We start from the raw sequence: 8,570 nt of genomic DNA, 5'->3' as shown, positions 1-8,570 counted from the left end.
GGTTTTAAATGAATCATATATGATATATTCAGATGCATTTTGACCTTTACCCACAAGTACAGTTCTGAAGGTAAAACGATTGCTTAAATACTCTCACGTGAAGTTATTACTTTCTGACAGGAATGCTCAATTAATCATCTCAACAGAATCTGACACTTAGTCTAACCGAATTAGTTTAGGGATATGAGATTATATACTATTCAGCAGGGTAAGAGGAAATAATGGACAGATGCAGGTTGTTGTGGTGCAGAATCATTGGTTGATTCCGTGAAACTTCCTCTAACTAGTTGTTTATCAGCTAGTTTGTTTGTCAGTTCAGTTCCTTCACAACCAATATCCTACTTTAAGCTACTGCAGAAGAGCAAAGACAGGCACCACCATGGTAAAATTTCTGCTGCTGACCTTGGCATTTGGTCTGGCACATGCTCATGCTGGGGCAAATTCATTTGGTCTGCACATAGGTTTGATGTTCTTCAATAGCTTAATTCTGTGGATCTGTTGTGTCATTCAGTTTGTTCATACAAGTCGATATTCATGTAAAAACATTTCTGACTTTCACTCATATTCACTTTTCCAACCAGATTTCTCAAAGATGAAACAATTGAAATAAGGAAACTATGGACTGAATTTCAGAGCTTAAGAGACCTAAACATGGGTAGTTCCAAAAGGTCTCAGGTACCAAATGCTATGTATATCGAGTCATTGTATTACCCTGTTACTCGACATACCTTGAAGCATAATTTTTAACTAATAAAATATTATTTATTTTATATTTCTAGTTAGTTTATGTATTTCCAAAGATTGGGATAAGAGATGTGAGTACCAAGTTACATACCAATGGACTTTGTTATTTTTTTCAGCTTGAAGGAAAGTAGGTTACCATTGCCATCGCTGCTGACAATGTTGACAAGATAGAGAAAGGAGAACCTCTGAGAATCTTTGTTCATGAACTTACTTGTAGTGAGGCATGTAGTAAAATGGGAGTCACATTTTATGTCAAGTAAGCAAATTGTCAAACATGTAAACTGAGCAGACTGTTTACATTTCACAGATTTTATGTTGTTTAACTTACAGGTGAATGTTCTTTTTCTGGTAAGAAATGGAAAACCTCATCTTCAGAAATGTATTTATGTTATTCCATGATGGGCTAAGTCTGGACACCATACAGAAATTAGACACTGTCGTCAATTCCATGAGGGTTTCCTGAGAAATCCCTGTTGCTGGAGGCTTGTGATTGAATTTCATGTCTTATTATTAGGTGCAAACAACTGTAAAAAATTCATTTCTAGTAAGTTGAGATGTATGTGTGAGCAATTGGGAAAAACCGTACATGTTATTTTATTTAAGCATTGATGCCATAAAAAGTCTTCCACAAACAGGTCAGTAAAATCTTATTTTCAAATTCATGTCTCTGATGTTCTAGTTTCAAAGACTGTCTCTGACATTTGAGTGACTATGCTCAACGAAAGAGTGTATGTATAGCACTAAGCTTAAAATACTTACAACCATTTCTGCCACCATTGTAGCTTTAGGTTAGACATAAAAGCACCTAAAACACATTCATAAAATCCTGTGTACATATTATTGTTGGACTAGAACAAGAGAATTAAAATATTGAAATTCATACTAAGTGAATATTCAAAACTAAGTGAAATTTGGACAAGGAAGAAAATAGAATCTTCATAGCACTTGGGAAAATTGCCACAAATAAAGTAATTCATATGTATGATTACAAACAGGATGATATTTTCTGAACAAGAATTATGAAAAGTAAGATAAGCAGAGATACATCCCGTCTAGCTTTGAACACTGTTCAGAGACACTAAATTATCAAGCTAATTATAACACTTGAAGATCGTTAATATGAATTCAAAAGATATGAACAGTAAGCAATATTTGTCTGTTTGATTTTTAGTACAAATAGCCAATGCTCAAAGATCAAAGATGTTGGGTATAGACAAGAAGATGGCAACTACAGAGCCCAGTTAAGTATGGGATCTGGAAGCTTCCTTAAAGAACAAAATCATTATATGTGGGTGAGCACATTCATGCTGACACCTCAGCCACCCATAGGTACATAAACATGGAACAATTTTTGGTTACGTGAAAATTTATTAATCCTTTCAATGAACTGAGATATGCTACAAAGTCATAGTACTTTCTAGGTCATCTTAGTTTACATGAAGAAAACCAACATTACCTGAAGATACCATTAATGCTAAGAAAATATCTCCAAATAGTTCTCTACATGGAAATTTATTTCTAGATAATATTCAGTGTTTTTTTCTTTCATACAGTATTTCGGTTTGTTATTGGATAGGCCTGTCACTCACTAATTGGTCTCAATGGCCTCAAACATCTTTGCAAACTTAATGCCTCAAGCAAACAAGTACTTATATTAGAGTCCTTATCTAACATTCCAGATTTATGGAAAATTTAAATTAATGGTGCTATTTTAAAGTTCCCTTTTCTCATATTTTTAGAGATCACAACATTTGGACCATTGGATCATAGAATTTAATTTTCAAAAGCAATTAGGGGAAATTCTGTTTATGAATTTCAGATTGACTATTTTAATTTTGTAAAAATACTAAAACAATAGCAACATTATTCAACTAAATTATAAACAGTATAAATTTGGTTGATCTTAAATGAAGAGGGGATACATTCTTCTGGTGAGTGAAATGCTTTCCTAACCTTGCATAGATATTAAAAAGCAGTCCTGTAATAGAAAATGATCATTTTCCATAAAAATCTTTTATCATTTAATCAGTGTCAGTCAGTAGAAATATCACACACAAACAAACACACACATATACACAAACATGCACAAACACACCCATACACTCACACAGAGGTATCCACACATAGAAACACTCACACACAGAGAGTCAAACATACATCCTTAATATGATTTTTGAAAATTTAAAATGCTCATTCTTACATTTTTCCCATCAATAATCTTACAAAATGAAAATTTTTGTGCATATTTCTAATTAGTATGGTCTCTTTTGCATATATATCCACTTGTCCATCAAATATTATCATGGTGTGACACTATTTATTTATTTATTTGTTTGTTTCTTTGTTTATTTATTTTGTGAGACCAGATTTCTCTGTAGCTTTGGAGCCTGTCCTGGAAGTAATTCTTTTAGACCAGGCTGGCCTTGAACTCACCAATATCTGCATGCTTCTGCCTCCTGAGTGCTGGGTTTAAAGGCCTGCACCCCCCCAACACCAGTCTTGACACCAAAGTTTTATACTTTCAAAAAATTGACAAGTGACCTTTTGGATCTTGTTAAAACAGAAAGCATACCTAGAAGAGTTACCCCCACAGGTCTTGACACAAGGAATTCAGAGAAAAAGGAAAGTGTCTGTACATAGGACTCACTATCAGGTTTAAATAGTGTAAAATATGATCACTGTATTATGTTTGGATATGTAAAATCAATGGCTATAGAAATATCTTTGCACACATACGTCATATGATAGCGAATCAGGGATGATTGCTACAATCGGGATCAAGATTAATGTTTAGTCAACAGGTGATATCAAACAAAGTAGAAAAATGAGTGACACTGAGTTTTTAATTATTTCCATTATTATACATGACAGAGACAACATATTTAAACCTGTGCATGGAACATCAGAGAACATAATCTTTACCAATGTGGATGTCAATAGAGTTGGCCAGAAAACAAATTTGATTTTTGTTGTTGATAAGAATGGTAGTGGTTTCTCTGAAATGGTAACAAAAGTATCACCCTGCAAATGAGGATTAAGTCAGATTCATCCTCCAAATATAGTATCATGGTATTTCTATACCCCTGTCCACTAAATAACAATCTGATTGTTTTGTAGATCTAATTTACATTATATTGTAATTTGAATAGCATGATCACTGAAGACTAGGGCTGACCGGGATGGTATTGGAAGACTTTATGTTCATGTTTCCTCTCTAGAAAGAATAGAATAAATATTATTTTTCCAAAGTTCAGACCATTTTTGAGTGTCATTTGATCAAGCACAAAATTAAACCATGAAGTCTAGAGTGTAGACTTGGGAGAAATGTGAAGGTTCCATTGATAGGCTTTCGTGATTCTCTTGTGTTATGTTTTTGAAAGTGGTTAGGATTGAGATGAGTGAATTCTCTAGAAAAGTAGTTTATATTTTTTTTGGTGCATCATGAAACACTGAAAAGTGATGTCATATCACCATATAAATGTCATGAAATGTGTCCATGGAACTTGGGGAAAATTTATCATTGTCTGTATTGATCCACCCAGGGTAGAGGAAATTGGAGCAGTTGGCATTTTTCCATTGCATATGATGGAAGGACACTAAGGAAGCAATGTTAATTCTGCAGAATTCTACTGGACATGTCTCTGACATTGGCATTCATTCAATGTAGGAAAAGGTCTAACTTTGATTCCTGAACAATATGAAAAACTTGAGGAATTTGCTAAGGAAAAGAACTTTCCACCAGAAAACATTCAAGATATTCTGGCTACAGGTAACATATTTGAGTATTTTCTTCACCAAATCATTTATAAATATGTATATAGACTTACTGAGTTTATCTGTCTATCCATCTATCATTTATCTACCTACTTACCAATTCAGTAAGATACCTGATTCGGATTATATCTTAGTCGTATGCTAGCTTTCTGTTGTTTTTCCAGCAATAATTCTTGGGAAAACTGCCCTCATTATCTAATGAGAACATTTATGTCACTCTTTACCCCACTTATGTTTCTTTACAGATTCTTTTCCTAAATAACTACCTTTTATAGGTAAGTAGAAACAGAAGCTATGCCTAAACATCTTGATATTTGAATGGATTTGTGCTTATTACATTAAAGTTTAGAGATAAGTATGTAAACAAGGAAAAGATAAACTCCAAACTATGCAAAATCAAGACTGGATATTATGTGTCTTTTAACGCAGAAAATCTTACAGTGATATAAATGACGCATAGAATATTTTTTATTTATAAAACAATATGAAAGATTTTATTCAAAATTGCTAATATTTTTGTTGTTTTTTCCTTTTTATTACTTAAAAAAATACCAATCCAAATTCCTACTCCCTCCTCTCCTCATAGTCGCCTCCCTCTCCTTCCACAAACCCTCCTCCCATCTCTCCAACCCTAAGGGAGTGCCATGCACCCCACCCTGTGAAAAGTCCAAGGCCCTCCCTACTACGTCTAGGTTGAGCAAGGTTTACATCCAAAGAGAATAGGATCCCATGAAGCCTGTATATGAAAGTAGAGACACATCCCAGTGTCTGCCCCTCAGACTGCCCCTCAATATTCCCCAGCTGTCAACCCCCTTCCAAGGGGCTTGGTTGTCCCCATGCTTGTTCACCCCCAGTCCAGTTGGAGTTGGTGAGCTACCATTAGCTCAAGTAAACTGTCTCGTTGGATGACCCCCTCATGATCTTAAAGTCCTTGCTCATAGTCTCACTCCCTCCACTCTCCAATTGTATCTTAGGAGCTCAGTCCAGTGTTCCAATGTGGGTCATGGCCTCTGTTCCCATCTGTTGTTGGACAAAGGTTCTATGGTAACATTTTTATAATGAGGAATATTTCATCAAGAGAATGTTCTTTGTCATTTGAAAATTTTTACTATAGTTACGATTGTGGCATATTATTTGTCACAGACATGGTAAAAGCATGTTGATCTTTTCAGCCTTGATACTACCTCAAGTGAAGTGACAGACTTTGTTGACTCCCCATGGATGGCCTCACTCTACCTGAAGAGCTGATGGAGCAAATGGAAGGATTGAAGGGAGAGTGAACTGTGATTAGAATATCAAATAAGATTATTTTAAAAATAAAATATAAAAAGAATTCAACTCCAGTCATACTTTAGAGGGAAGCACTTTTTCTAACTGAACCATCCCAGTGCTCATGTGGGTTTGAATTTTAATTAGTAATGATACAACTCAGGACCAGTGATGTGATGTGATGTATGATGAAATAACTGCTACTTTCCTAAACCAGCATAGCCCCTAACAATAGCAGCAGCCAAAGAGCAAAAGCAACAAAACACATACACGCACGCACACATACACACACGCACACACACACACACACACACACACAAACAAACAAAAAAATTATGTGCTTATACCCACAGAAAATTGTATACTTCACCTCTCATGAAAAAAATCTTCTATTTTCAACACATTGGACCATTACAGAAAAACCACAATCAATCAGAAGACAGAGATGTGGAGCTTAGTCTCAATAAATATATGCAAAAACATCCCCATACCTAAGGTTCAGGGAACCTTGTGTAAGAGATGGCATAAAGATAGAAGGATCTAGAAGACCATGATGTTTGGTCTGAGATTCTATATCCTAGCAGTATCAGAAGCTACCCCCACAAAGTGTCATCTATTTGACGGCCTCAACAGCAGCAGAACAAGGAAGACAACAATAGGGATGCCAAAGTAGATATTGGGGAAATATCACGAGGTCTCAGCCCTACAGATATCACACACATGCAACTAATGAACATGAAGACTGGGAGATATTATCTTTCCATGGAGGAGTAGAATAATTGGTTATTCAATACCAAATGGTCAGCTTGTAAACATATAATTATCATTATTCAGACAGAGTAGGCTATCTTTATCAATTTGGAAAACATAGGAAAAAACATACACAAATATGTTAATAAGAACAATTCCTGCAAAAGAATCTATAAATATGGAAGAGAGTACTAAGGGCATATGGTGGTGTAATTCTATCATAATCTTAAAATGTAGACAGAATGATAAAACTTGCAATCTGGTACAGGTACAAAAATAGATGTATAGGCCAATAGAATCAAGTACACAACCCAGATTCAAGTACTCATTACTACAACAATATTGACCTTAAGTAAAGTCAAAACACCAAAGAAGCAACAAAAATATCAAATGGAAAAAAGAAAGTGTCAACTTGGGAGCTTAGGCCTCAGCCCCTGGCATCTATCCCAGGCTTGGTCTGGACTCCAAATCCCAGCAGGCCAGGTCCTGACCCCTCCCTGGGTGTGGGGTCAAGACCACTCCCCAGGGTATTTAAGTGATCCCCTGAAAGAGGTACATGTGGTCTCCCTTTCTTCCTCCTGGGGGTTGCATTTCCACACCTTCCCGGTTTCCCCATCAGGGCCACCTGAGAGTGCAGAAGTCTCATTAAACATGAATATTTCTTGACTTGGCTTGCTTTGATTTGGCTTGATTGGGAATTTTGCAGCGGCTAGGAGCTCACGTTAGGAAATATTCCTAACATTATGGAGGTTCCACCAAGCTAGGGCAGGCCCTTTCCAAGTGGAAGGCCATATATTGAAAGGCCCCTAGTCTACAATCTCGAGCTCTCTACACCACACTTAAAACCAGCTTCTGGGCTATAGAGGCTGTGTCTTGGTGTGTCCCTTTTCTTGTCTATGCTATATGGTTTTGGGGGGACCCATTCGTCCTTATTTTTGTCGTTTTCGGATTCCTGTTGAAGTTGTGAGCTCATGCCAGGAATTTGAGTCCCAGGTGGTGGTCAATCCTGTAGGATAACGCTTGACTGAGGCAGAGATCTGTTTGTCCTGGGATGCTGGGCATTCAATCTCCGCACCCCCTTTTGGACCTAAGAGCCATCTTGGTGGACACGCAAAAGTGGACTTAGGTCACATAGGTTGGCATAAACTCTAAAAAGGGCACTTCTAGTTCAAAGCCAGGTCTGCTGCTGCCCTTGTAAGCCTCTTACAAAAATCTTTTTAAATTGAGCCTGTCTGACACAAATGAACTGAACAAAACTTACATATAATTCCATGGTTTTTGGTCTCTGTGCTCTCACCCCCACTTCCCCTTAGTAGCCAGTGTCTCACAGCCCCCTACTGCTTGAGGCACTGGCTCCTCCCTCACTCCCTCAAGCCCTCACTTCCCAACCCCCTCCTGTAGAGCAACATTCTTTCCCCTCCCGTTCCCAATTTGGAGGTTCAAGGACAACTTCCACCTTCCCTTCCCCCTCCACTCCTGGACCCCTTGTGCTCACTGGGTTAGCACCTCCCATGCTCCCTTTTCTCTTCCAAATCTCTCTCAGATAGAAAAGCAGCTAGGTTCCTTTTCTACTAATTCTGCTTCCTCAGTCAGTACCAGATATTAGGAAAGAGTTAAAGAAAAGGTTGAGGATGGTGCCCAAACTCCTATACAGGAATTGGTGAAAATGGCCTTTAAAGCTTTTTTTTTTTTTTGAAAGTAAATTTTATTAAATTATAAAAGTTTCCATTTCCGCCCCTCTTCCCAACACCCTCCCACTCCCCCCACTCCCTCTCCTCCTCCCTCTTAGTCCCTTAGGGCAGTCAGGGTTTCCTGCCCTGTGGGAAGTTCAAGTTCCTCCCCCCTCCCTCCAGGACCAGGAAGGTGAGTATCCAAACAGACTGGATCCCCAAAATCCAGAATATGCAGAGGAAACAGGTCCCAGTATCATAGTCAATGGTTTTTCAGAAAGACTTCGGGCCAGCCACATTCAGAGAATCCGACCAAATTCCGAGAATCTGGTTAGATCACGTCCTCGTTCAGTCCCAGTCCAA

General features: G+C 37.5%; 1 pseudogene; it reads left to right on the top strand.

Annotated features, from left to right (window-relative positions):
* The first annotated feature begins 379 nt into the window (after positions 1 to 379).
* LOC125408232 (odorant-binding protein-like) lies at positions 380 to 7,554 on the top strand (annotated as a pseudogene).
* The last annotated feature ends 1,016 nt before the right edge of the window (positions 7,555 to 8,570 follow it).

Source organism: Myodes glareolus, chromosome X (assembly GCF_982192425.1).
Source record: "Myodes glareolus chromosome X, mMyoGla1.1, whole genome shotgun sequence".
NCBI lineage: Eukaryota > Metazoa > Chordata > Mammalia > Rodentia > Cricetidae > Myodes > Myodes glareolus.
The sequence above is the reverse complement of the archived record's forward strand: the minus strand, read 5'-3'. Positions and strand labels throughout refer to the sequence as shown.